The sequence below is a fragment of the Amblyraja radiata genome, chromosome 6 (assembly GCF_010909765.2).
Source record: "Amblyraja radiata isolate CabotCenter1 chromosome 6, sAmbRad1.1.pri, whole genome shotgun sequence".
Taxonomy (NCBI): Eukaryota; Metazoa; Chordata; class Chondrichthyes; order Rajiformes; family Rajidae; genus Amblyraja; species Amblyraja radiata.
Genome location: NC_045961.1, coordinates 77,575,871 through 77,589,336, shown reverse-complemented (window position 1 = coordinate 77,589,336; position 13,466 = coordinate 77,575,871).

Genomic DNA, 13,466 nt, shown 5'->3' with positions numbered 1-13,466 from the left:
TTTGCACTAATGCCGTTGCCCCAGCAGACAACAGCGTAGAAAATAACACTTGCAACCACAGTGTTGTAAAACATGTGCAGCATATCATTACACACATTGAAGGATTTGAGCCTTCTGAGGAAAAAGAGTCTGCTCTGGCCTCTTTTGTAGAGGGAGTCAGAGTTGACAGACAAGTCCAGTTTGTTATCAAGGTGCACTCCAAGGTATTTATATGTCTGCACCACCTCAATGCCAGCCCCTGCAGCGTTGACCGGCTGAAGGGGGAGATTGGACCTGCCAAAGTTAACCACCATCTCTTTAGTCTTAGTTGTGTTCAGGATGAGACAGTTCTCTTCACTCCAGGCACAAAAGGCACTGGTCAAGTTCCTGTATTCCTCCTCCTGCCCATTCCTTACACATGCCACAATCGCTGTATCATCTGAATATTTCTGTACATGGCATGTGTCAGACTTATAGTTAAAGTCTGCTGTATACAGGGTGAAGGGGAACGGGGCCAGAACCGTTCCCTGTGGGGCTCCAACATTGCACACCACTGTGCCAGAGACACTGTCCCCCAGCTTGACAAACTGTGGTCGACCCGTCAGGTAGTCGTATATCCAGGAGATAAATGTGGAATCCACCCCCATCTTCTTAAGCTTGTCATTCAGAATCAGGGGTTGGATGGTGTTGAACGCACTTGAGAAGTCGAAGAACATAATCCTCACATAGCCACCGGGTTTGTCCAAAAAGGAGTAGATCCGGTGCAGCATGTAGAGGACTGCGTCATCCACCCCAATGTTCTCCTGGTATGCAAACTGTAGTGGGTCGAGTGCGTGCTGGACTTGTGGTCTCAGGAGACGGATGAGTAGCCACTCCATTATTTTCATGATATGGGATGTAAGGGCCACCGGTCTGTAGTCGTTGATCTCGGTCGGCCGCCCTGCTTTGGGAACCGGCACGAGACATGATGTTTTCCACAGACCTGGTACCCTCCCTGACTGGAGGCTCAGGTTGAAAATGGTCTGGAGCGGCTCCGCCAGCTGAGCCGCACAGTCTTTTAGTAGCCTGGGACATACACCATCAGGGCCAGCTGCTTTACCAGGGCGCAACCTCCTCAGCTCAGCTCTCACCTCGTCCGCCGTGAAGAACAGTTGAGGAGATGCCGGCATAGGAGGTGCTGCAGCTGTGGTGTTGGGGGGGGCTGCCTCGTGGAGGTGATGGTGGGGGAGAGAGGCTGCACCTGTAGAGGTGGGAGGGGATACCAAATCAAACCTGTTATAGAACAGGTTAAACTCATTGTTGGCCAGTGTGGGGAAGTTAGGCCGAAGGGCCAGTTTCCACACTGTATCAATCTATGACTATGTACTTGATATTCTTATTGAACTTTAACAGTGACAAATAGAAGCATTTCAAGTCCTTTGCAGTTTTGAAAGCCTTTGGGGTGGTTTTCCCAGCTGCTGAAGTATTTTTCAGACATTTAACGGCAATCATCATGTCTCAAGCACACATCACCCCCTCAACCACCATCTTGATAGTAACAGAGTTACCCTGTGCACGATCGCGCATGTACTCCCAACTTTGCATCTGCCTGGCACTCACCAACACATCAACACCAGTAAATCACCAAAAGCTGGAATGTAAATCTGCCAGGAAACACATTTTTCCCCAATATATTTCAGAATTTTTCTTCTGAATCAATCTGTATTTTTCATGGTCTTATTCAATGGTGTGATAGTTAAAAAGGGTGCTCTACTTTAAAAAAAAGTAGGTGCTGATAACCTGGTAAACCTCTCTTACTGATGTACATTTGGGCATTTATCAGTGGATGACCACATGGATTAAATGATTTATTCCTCAGGGAGCACTGGAAGCAATGGAATAGGAAGTGACTTTGCTTTATCTAATGCTATTCTACACACCTATGGGAGGAGATCGGACTGAGGAATGTATGCAAACAGACAGATGCTATAATCATGTCAGTCAAAATACTTCAGTTTAGTTTTAGTTTAGTTAAGAGATGCAGAGATACAAATCCTTCGGCCCATCGAGCCCATGTTGAACAACGATTAGCCTTACCCTAGTTCTATGTTGTCCCAGTTTCGCATCCTATATACTAGGGGCCCTTTACAGAAGCCAATTAACCTACAAACCTGCACGTCTTTGGAATGTGGGAGGAAACCAGAGGACCCAGAGAAAACCCACGCATCACAGGGTGAACGTACAAACCCCATGCAGACAGGGCCCATAGTCTGGATCAAACTCAAGTTTATGGTGCTGTAAGGCAGCAGCTCTGCCGCTGCACCAGTGTGCTTGTTTGATGAGGATTTCACAGTTGGGACCATTGCAACAAATCCATTCTACCAACTCTCCCCTACCAACGTTGCACAGTGGTTTGTTCCATCGCAGCTTGGCTAGCTTTGCCTGTACTATCAGATGAATCTCTATTCCGTCCTAAGCATTGCTCACCCACCGCCTTGTGCGCATCTTTATATTATTCACATCACTGTGCCTAGTGTAATGGTGTTGAGCAGGATTTTAAGCTTTACCATCAGGACCCCAAACCACTGCAGTTTCCTTTGTCACGCAGCCACCAAAAAACAGCTCACAGTCACCAGGATCCTGGATGATTTTGTATAGGAAAGAACTGCAGATGCTCGTTTAAATCGAAGGTAGACACAAAATGCTGGAGAAACGCAGCGGGACAGGCAGCATCTCTGGAGAGAATGGGTGACATTTCGAGTCGAGACCCTTCTTCAGACTGATGTCAGGGGAGTGGGCGGGATACAAATAGAATGTAGTCTGAGACAGTAAGGATGGTAAAAGAACTGGGAAGGGGTGTAGAGAGAGGGAAAGCAAGGACTATATGATGTTAGAGAAGTCAATGTTCATACTGCTGGGGTATAAGCTACCCAAGCGAAATATGAGGTGCTGTGATGGCTATGGGAGTCAATGGGTTTGTAGTGGATGTCGGTCAATAGTCTGCCTCCTGTGATGGAGATGGTGAGATTTAGAAACGGTACGGAGATGTCGAAGATGGTACCATCATCTCTGACATCTCCCTACCATTTCTAGATCTCACCGACTCCATCACAGGAGACAGACTATTGACTGACATTAACTACAAACCCACTGACTCCCATAGCTAACTAAACTACACTTCTTCTCAACGTACTTCCTGTAAAGGCTCTATCCCCTACTCTCAATTCCACTGTCTATGTCACATCTGCGCCCAGGAAGAGGTTTTCCATACCAGGGCATCGGAGATGTCCTCACTCTTTAGGAAACAGGGGTTCCCCTCTTCCATTATAGATGAGGCTCTCATTAGGGTCTCCTCAATATCCCGCAGCTCCGCTCTTGCTCCCCCTCCCCCCATTTGTAACTTGTCCCCTTTGTCCTCACCTTCCACCCCATCAGCCGTCGCATACAACATTTAATCCTCCAACATTTTTGCCACCTCCAACGAGATCCCACTACTGGCCACATCTTCCCATCTCCACCCCGTTCTATTTTCTGTAGAGACGTTCCTCCGCAACACCCTGGTCAACTCGTTCCTTCCCACCCAAGCCACCCCCTCCCCAGGTACTTTCCTCAGCAACCGCAGGAGATGCAACACCTGTCCCCTTACCTCCCCCATTGACTCCATCCAAGGATCATGACAGTCTTTTCAGGTGAGGCAGAGTATCACGTGCACCTCCTCCAACCTCATCTACTGTATCTGCTGTTCCAGGTGTCAACTCCTGTACATCGGCGAGACCAAGCACTGGCTCGGCGATCATTTCGCAGAACACCTCCGCCTAGTACAATTACAATACAATACAATTTATTTGTTGTCATTTGAACCTCATTGAGGTTCAAACGAAATTTGGTTTCTGCAGTCATACACACAAGAAAAAGAACCAAGATACAACACAATTTACACAAAACATCCATCATAGTGAATCTCCTCCTCACTGTGATGGAAGGCAAAGTCTTATCTCTCCCCTGCACTCCTCCTTTAGTCCTCCTTAACCTACCTGATCTCCTGGTTGCTCAGCACTTTAACTACCTCTCCCATTCCCAATCTGATTTATCTGTCCTGGGCCTCCTCCATTGTCAGAGTGAGGCCCAGCACAAATTGGAGGAACAGCACCTCATACTTCACTTGGGTAGCTTATACCCCAGCAGTATGAACATTGACTTCTCTAACATCAAAATAGCCCTTGCTTTCCCTCTCTCTCCACCCCCTCCCCCTTCCCAGTTCTCCCACCAGTCTTACAGTCTCTGACTACATTCTATCTCTGTCTCACCCACTCCCCTGACATCAGTTTGAAGAAGGGTCTCAACCCGAAACGTCACCCATTCCGTCTCTCCAGAGATGCTGCCTGTCCCACTGAGTTACTCCAGCATTTTGTGGCTATCCTGAATGCTTTTGTTGCTTGATGAATTCCTTGGTCCAATTGTTCTATGTAAGAGAGTGTTGAGAAAAGAAAGCCCCTTAGAAAAGAAGTTAGAGAAGGAAGTAAAGAAAGAAAGTAGACCCTAGAAAAGAAGGGAAAAGAAAGGAGAAACAATCGCTCTATTATAACATTAAACTCCGCAGAAAGGGGACTACCAACCAAGTCTGTTTTTGTTGTTTTACCCCCCCGTTGCCAGATCCTGGTACCATTTATTTATTTGTTTATTTTTAAATTACTATTGCACCTCATGCTTGTAATAGTTCCAAAAACGTAGACCGCGTCTTTTGGAATTGGTCTGCTTTGCCTGCTAAGAGGAATCTCATCTCTTCCAGATGTAGTGTTTCAAACATATTTGATATCCACATTTTTATTGTTGGTGTGGGCGCATTTTTCCAGAATTTAAGTATGAGCTTTTTCCCATTATTAGCCCGTAATTGAGTAAATTCTTCTGAAACACGTTTAGTTCAGGGTTACCTTCCGATATTCCAAAAATGATCCATTCTGGTTTTGGTATCAAATATTTCATACCAGAATTTTTGGATTTTTGTACAAAAACAAAAGAATGCGCTATAGAGGATCATGACGGTTAGTGTGGTCAATGCTGAATGAAAGAAAATAAAAGACAAGTTTGCTGTGTATGATAAAATATATTTTTATCTGCTGAGCACACACTAAGCAATCCCAGCTTCCGTACTCCTTGAAGTAACAATATCAAACATCCTCTGGCAGTGCACTCTCCTGAATTATAAAACGTTCACTCAGTGCACATCATCAGGGTGAAGTAATTTAGATATGGGAAAATATCTGTGAAATATATTGATTGCATTATTGATTGCAAAGTCAATTACTGTTGAATGCCACTTCCACCATTTTAATCCTGACACATTTTGACATATGGGGGAGAAATTACTATTGCCTGAAGACTATAACAGCTGAACAAGACACTGGAATAGTGATAGAGTGTGTGGGGGGGGGGGGGGGAGTTGATAGCTGCGAGGATGGAAATGGATATTGGGGGCGGGAGAAGGTGGTGGGGAAGCAGCTCAGCCTCAGGAAAGTTTTACAGAAAAACCTTTGGTTTGCAGAAATAAATAAATCCAGAATAAATAATTAATCCCTGCCTTTTTAAAGAACTTTACTTCAAGGTTGATTGAAACTTTAACCTTAGTCTCAATAAAAAAAAGCTTCAAATTTTCCAGACCTTGAATTTTACAACAGTACGTTGAATTATGCAGCATTCAGTCAATTATTCATCTCTTCCAGCTCAAAATGCCCGTGCTTGAAAAGCATGCAGAAATGGCTTTGCAGAATGCTATGTATGCTGTGTCAACACATTTCACTCCAGATTGCTTACAAGACAAATTTTTGTTTCAACATTGATTCTATTTTTTTTCATGCTGGTCTGTAATAAGGTACCTGCTTCAGATCAAGCCCAGCCTTTAGTCTGTTGGCTGTTAAAGTGAAATTACTTTATTATATCACCAGAGCTTTTGTAAAGGTCTTATTTGGTTAATCTGCATTACTGATTAATATGTATCAGAAAATCAAGTAGAATATTTCACATGATGAAATAAAATCTCATGGTAAGCAGCTTTCTATTTTTAAGGCTTCTGTTATGCATTAAAAACATATTGAACCTTACAACATAAATATGTTTAAACTAATATTTATCATGATCCTTCTTAATGCTAAACTTGTTTTCTCAAGTAGAAGGACTCATCCAAAATCCTTCCGACTGAGCTAAGATCAGGCATCTTACTGAGGAGGTGAATTATTCCTTGCTCTGTCGTCTGAATGAAAAGCTGAAATGAAAATACAAATAACAGTGTCATAAATACAGAAATGTACATAAATAAATCATGTAAATGTACACAATTTGCTTTGCTGGCAGTACAATTATGGAAAATGTGCTTGTTTAACAAGAACTATCGAGTCTGCTTTTATGCTGCTTTGCCCTGTAGTAATTCATCTCAAGGAAATAGCATTCAAATGTTCCCCAGTCCTGAGTGCATTGTTATTTCTGCCTGCCATTGTAAATAGCTGACTTGTGTTGTTTTTACCCTTCCTTAGTAGCTAAACATCCTTCCATGAAATCATGTCAAGTGCTTCAATTTTAACCCATTGTGACAAAATCACTTACTTTTCTCCCCTCCACTCATTCAGTCCAGAGGAAGGGCCTCAAGCTGAAAAATCAGCAGCAGAAGCAGAAGCCCTAATGCAACCTTATTCACCGCAGCTTGGCGCCAAACCGAAGCATGTGCCCTTCTAAGGGCGGGCACCTACGGATGTCGAACCGGATGGCATCACCCTGCTGCAGCTGAATGCGGAAGGCCTCACCACTTCTGCTGCCTCAAATGCAAGAAGAAGAAGTGTTCATTTCGCCAAACACCTCAGCTCGGTTCGCAATAGCCAACCTGATCTCCCGGTGGAACAGCAACTCCCCCTCCCACTCCGTATCCGACCTCTCTGTCCTGGGTCTCCTCCATGGCCAGAGCGAGCAACACTGGAAATTGGAGGAACAGCACCTCATATTCCGCTTGGGGAGTCTGCTTTCTGGGGGCATGAACATTGAATTCTCCCAATTTTGTTAGTCCTTGCTGTCTCCTCCCCTTCATCAGCCCTCCTGCTGTCTCCTCCCATCTCCCAGCCTTCGGGCTCCTCCTCCTTTTTCCTTTCTTCTCCCGCACCCCCCCCTCCCCCCCACCCCCATCAGTCGGAAGAAGGGTTTCGGCCCGAAACTTTGCCTATTTCCTTCGCTCCATAGATGCTGCTGCACCCGCTGAGTTTCTCCACCTTTTTTGTGTACCTAAGTCTATTTCACTCCAAAGATGCAATCTGACCCACTGAATTCCTCCAGCGGATTGATTTTTGCTCAAGGGTACACCATCTGCAGTACAACATGTTTGCATTTTACGATCTTATTGTAGTTTCCTAAAAGACTTCCCACTTTGAAAATGTTCTCCTCTCTTCACCAGGAATCCCATGTGTCATTCTCCCACTCTCCCCCTGTGATTTCTGCTGCTCTCCTGCTCTTTGACCATGGTTCATTACAAACCTAGACGCACCCTCCCTCCACTTTATAGTGCTTTTTTCCACTCTACTTTTCGTTTAATTTAGAGATACAGCTCGGAAACAGGCTCTTTGGCCCACCGTGTCCGCACAAACTCGTGATCCCTGTACACTGGCACTTTCCTATGCACTAGGGTCAATTTTTACTGAGGCCAAATAACCTACAAACCTGTATGTCTTTGGAGCGTGGAAGGACACCAGAGCACCCGGGGGAAATCCACCCCAGTCACGGGGAGAAAGTACAAACTTCTTACAGACAGCACCCGTAGTCATGAACGAACCTGGGACTCAGGCGCTGTTGGCAGCAACTCATGCCACCTCAGTACTCTTTCAATTCAAAGGAGTGTCCCAATCCAAAACATTGGCTGTCTATTTCCCTCCACAGGTGTTGCCTGACCTGCCAACTTCATCCATCAGATAGTTTTTTTTAAAGATTTCAGCATCAGTAGTCTCCTTGTGTCTCCCTCTGACCTATTGGATTTCAAACCAACCTATTTGAATGTAGTCTCAAGAATGTTTATTTGTCATATGCACCAGATATGATTTGGAACAATTAAATTCTTATCTGTTGCAGCTTAAAAACCCCATTAGACACAACAACAATAACAACAATATATATATACACTAAATTAATAGTTCTACATTATCATGCTATTCTATAATAGTTATCACCTTGAATACAATAGCACAAAACCAAAAAAGGAGTGAATGGAGATTTGAGAAACAAGACATTTCTGGAGAGCAAATGTTGAAGATATTCTCACTTTGATATTCTCACTATTCTAAGAGTGAGATAGCCCAGTGGCGGTGGAAAGAGACAACAACATAACATTCCTGGACGTACATATCCTAGATACCTTAGATATGTCCTAGGCCCAGTCACAAAGAAAGCTCATCAACACCTCTTCTTCCTTAGAAGATTGATGAGATTTGGTATGTTGAAAAATACCCCACAATCTGAAGAACGGTCTCGACCCGTACCATGACCCATTCATTCTCTCCAGAGATGCTGCATGTCCTGCTGAGTTACTCCACCATTTTGTGTCTATCTCTTGAACCTCTATGTGCATGGTTGCTTCACTACATGATTTGGCAACTTGGACACCATGGAACAAAGGAAATTACAAAAAGAGGTGGACACTGCCTGGTCCATCATGGGCACTGACCTCCTCATCATTGAAGGGATCGAGAGGAGTCACTGCGTTTAAAAGGGAGCCAACATCAACAAAGACCCACACTACCCTGGACACATTCTTATTTCACTCCTGCCATCAGGAAGAAGGTGCAGGAGTCCGTAACCTCCAGGTTCAGGAACAGCTTCTTCCCAACAACTATCAAGCTATTGAACTAAAGAAACTACAACTTAAATTCAAACTACAAACTGTCTTAGTTGCACTTGGGAGTTAAGGCTTTGTTTTGTTTTGCACCATATTGTTTTGTTTTATTTATCAAACCTCTTTTCTTTTGTTTTTTACTATGTTATTTATTGAGTAATGTGTTTGCAAGCCTATTGTGCTGCTGTGAGTAAGAATTTCATTGTTGCATTTTCGTAAATATGACAATTAAACACCCATGACTCTTGACTTATCCCTGTTCTGGAGATCTCAGCCAAAGGAAACATTCTCCCTCTATCCAGTTCCTGAAACCTGTAAGTGTTTTGAACGTTTCACATTCATTTGAAGGCTAGAAAATACAGATCTAGTCTCTTCATACAGCAAACCCCGCCTCACAGGAACCAGCTTGGTGAACCTTCATGGCTTTCCTACCCCGGCAACTCCACTGCTATCAATTTGTCATCAGCTCGACAAAGATACATCACATCATCAACTGCTTAAATCACCTTGCATGCTTTCATCCCCCGACCTACTTATCTTCAATGTACAATTTCTGGATAAATATTTACATAATCCCCATTTGGTGTTCAATATGGGCACTTTCATACCTTCGTATGAGCATCTAGAGCTATAACCTGCAGGGAGATGGAACAAGACCGGCACTGTGGCACAGCGGCAGAGCTGCTGCCTTACAGCGCCAGAGACCCGGGTCCAATCCTGACCATGGGTGCTGCCCGTACAGGGTTTGCAGATTCTCCCTGTAACTGCATGGTTTTTCTCCCACATTCCAAAGATGTGTAGGTTTGCAGGTTAATTTGCTTCTGTAACATTGTCCCTAGTGTGTAGGATGCAAAACTGGAATAACATAGAAGTCGTATATGGCCATTCATTGGTTGGTGCAAATTCAATGGGCCGAAGGGCCTGTTTCCACTCTATATCTCTAAGATAAATTAAACTAAAGGAGCTGGGAAGTGAGATTAAACTAAAATGTATTTTTAGCCAGCATGGTGAAAATGGGTTGAAAGGCCTTCCTTTTTGTTTGAAGGTTTAACGATTCAATAATTCAGTCCTTAGTTTGAGACTCTGCCCAGTCTGAAAACTCCCAGTACCTTCTGTCGATGCTTGTACTGCAGAACCTCTATCTTGTTAGCTGCCTTCAGCCTCACAGTAATACTTGGTTTAATAGTGGAACAATTTTCTTTTTTGAAACTTAGAAACATAAAAACATAGAAAAATAGGTTCAGGACTAGGCCATACGGCCCTTCGAGCCAGCACCACCATTCAATATGATCATGGCTGATCATCTAAAATCAGTACCCCGTTCCTGCTTTTTCCCCATATCCCTTGATTCCTTAAGCCCTAACTAAATCTAACTCTTGAAAACATTCAGTGAATTGGCTTCTACTGCCTTCTGCAGTGGATAATTCCACAGATTCACAACTCTCTGGATGAAAAACGTTTTCCTCATCTTAGTCCTAAATGGCCTACCCCTTATTCTTAAACTGTGACCACTGGTTCTGGTCTCCCGGGGAATATTTTTTCTGCATCTAGCCTGTGAAGAGAAAATGCTTCGGCTTTTTAAAAGAACAAAATGCAAAATGCAGTTCAGCAGTAAATTGGATCACAAAGGATAGGCTATCTGTAGTCATTAGTCTCATTTGGAAAAACATGTGCTAAAAGGCTGTGGGTTGCTTAAGCTCACGGTTAATTTATTGGGCAATTGTTCCCTGGAGTGGTAAGGAACACTTTCTGGGATTGGTAATAAGATAAACTGCTGGCGATAACGTAGAATCCCACTTTTACTCAGTAACTAGTGCTGCATCTCCAAGGTTTGGTTCATTGCAGAGGTGAGCTTAAAGATCATTAATATCAATAATTTCTCAGCTCACATGATTTATGGTGTGCTGTGGTTATTTTATAAAAAGTGCCCTCCCTTAAATTAACACCCCTGGGCCCTAATTCAAAAGGTAAGCATTAATTTCTCCATGGTCGCTGGTGTTACATTGTATCAGCATTTAAATTGGGAAACACAGTTCGGTGCTGCAATGAATTAAAGTTCATGCTGTTTATGCATCTCAACATTTTCAAGACCGGAGGTTTCTTTGTGTTTAAAAAAAAATCAGGAATTTAATTATGTCATTTTCTTCAACCCATCAAGAAGAATTTAAAGCATTGTTTTCAGTCTGGTGTTCAGATATTCTGCAATGTATGTCAATATTTTTCATTATCATTTTTATCATGTTTGCAGATGTCTTTACAAATCTGTTAAATTAATACACAGATGAACATATTATGAATATCCTGTTATGCAAAATAAAGTACTTTGGAGGATATTTACTGCATGGTGTGGGTACTGCAATTTTCTGCAATGTCTTTTTTTTAAACACATAATGCAAGGGACGTTTTCCATGAAAAAAGACCCAATGTGCTGGAGTATCTCAACCACAGACAGCATCTTTGGAGAACATGAATAGATGACATTTTGAATCGGGACCCTCACCTGGCTTTGAGTGTCAAAAATGGTACCACACTGCACACTAGTTTTTATATTCAAAAATGAGATGCAAAAGTTACTGCCGGTGACGGCATTAATATCTGTCCCTAGTTACCCTCAAGAAGGGGAGCAGTATTCATGTGATGATACAGCCCTTCTGCTGCAGATCTTCTCAGCAGGCAGATACTGTAAGTGGGAGTTCCAAGATTCTGACCCAGCAACGATGAAGGAACAATGGTGTTTTACTGCATTTGGATGATGTCTGACTGGGGGGGTGGAGGTGGTGGGAATTGCCATGAGGTTACAAGGTTGAAAAATGTTGACACTTTGTGAATAGATTTTACTGCATCCATTCTAAATGACCCCATCTGGCTTGAGATTTGGATTGTTGAGTTTCAAATGTACATATGATTTAAGAACAGTAGTGCACTGCTAAACTCGCAAAACTGTCCAGTTGTTCACTATTATTTTTCCTGAGCTGATTTTCACCTCATTACACGATTCCTGTCTACATCCACTAATCTTTCACAGAAAATCAGCAGCTTCAATTTGGTATCGGAATTTTGACAGATTTTTATACACGTTTAAATTACCTAAATCTAGCTGATCCAAAAATGTTGAGCTTGGAGTTAGCTAATGAATTAAGTGACCTTAAATAAATGAAGAATCAAGGAACCGCAGATGTTGATTTACACAAAAAACACAAAGTGGTGGAGTACTTTGTCAGTGGGTCAGGCAACATCTCTGGAGATATTAATAGGTGACGTTTTGGGTTGGGAATAACAGAGCATCAGAAAACAAAGTCAGCATTTTGCCTTTTTTGAACTTTGAATAAGTAATGTACAATCAATAGCTGATAAACAAGAATCTTTGATTAAAATAGTGCTACTGCTATAACAACATGTGCATAACACATTGAAAATGATTCACTAGGTTGAATCCTAGAATGAAGAGGTTGATATATGAAGAAAGGTTCATCAGGTTGGGTGTACATTTATTGGAGTGCAGAAGATTGACAGATATTTGATTTTGTGGCCAATAGACGGAGTGATTGCTGAGAAGAGTATTCATCTGGATTTCCTAGAACTAAGGGACTTTCAGAACAAGCGATTAATCATTCATATAGATGGAGGGGTAAAATTCCTTCCCAGGTCATCAATCTTTACTTGTCTTCAGAGATACAACACAGAAACAGGCCTTTCCTTCCACTGAGTCCATGCTGACCAGTGGTCTCTGACACTATCCTACACACAGCAGGGACAATTTTACAATTAACCAAAGCCACTCTCTTTGGAGTGAAACCAGAGCATACGGAGAAAACCCACGTGGTCACAGGGAGAACATACAAACTCCGTACAGACAGCTCCCGTAGTCAGAATTGGACTCTGGTGCTGTAAAACAGCAACTCAACTGCTGTGCTGCCCAATGTCGTGATTTATTTGTGCCAGAGAGTTGTGAAAGTGGAGTCACTGGGTATTTTCAAGGTGGAAATTAACTACATTTGCATTGCAAGGGGAACAAAAGGTATGTGAAAAGATTAGAAAAGTGGTATTAAGGATAGGGTTGTATCAGCGCTGAACTTACTGATTGATGAACTATGCACAAGGGGCAGATTGGATTACTCCTGTCTTGGTTTCAATGTTCTTACATTGTTAGAAATGCACTCATCCAGGTCAGTGGAGAGTATCCATCATGATCAAGAGTGTTTAATTGTCATATACACCAGGCCCAGAACAGTGAAATTTTTACTTGCTGCAGATTTGCAAGCACATTAAACACAACAGCACAACAAGAAATGGGCAATAAACGATCAATTATGCAAGGTAAACCAACCATAACAGTGAAAGCCAAATTACACAGTGCATCCTTAGCAGTACATCATTGCTGCGGTAGAGTCATGGTTAGGGTTGTGCAGGGTTGTTTAAAAGCCTGATAATCGATGGGAAGAAACTGCTCTTGAACCTGGAGGTAACTGTTCATGGGTTTCTGAACCTTCTCCCCTATGGTAGCAGTGAGATGAAAGAGTGGCCAGATTGGTGTAGATCTTTGATGGTGTTAGCTGCCTTTTTGAGGCAACGTTTCATACCTGAAGTGCTTTGTATAAGGTAGAAAGGCTTTCACATGTGAATAATTGATTTGCTCACTGTAGGACAC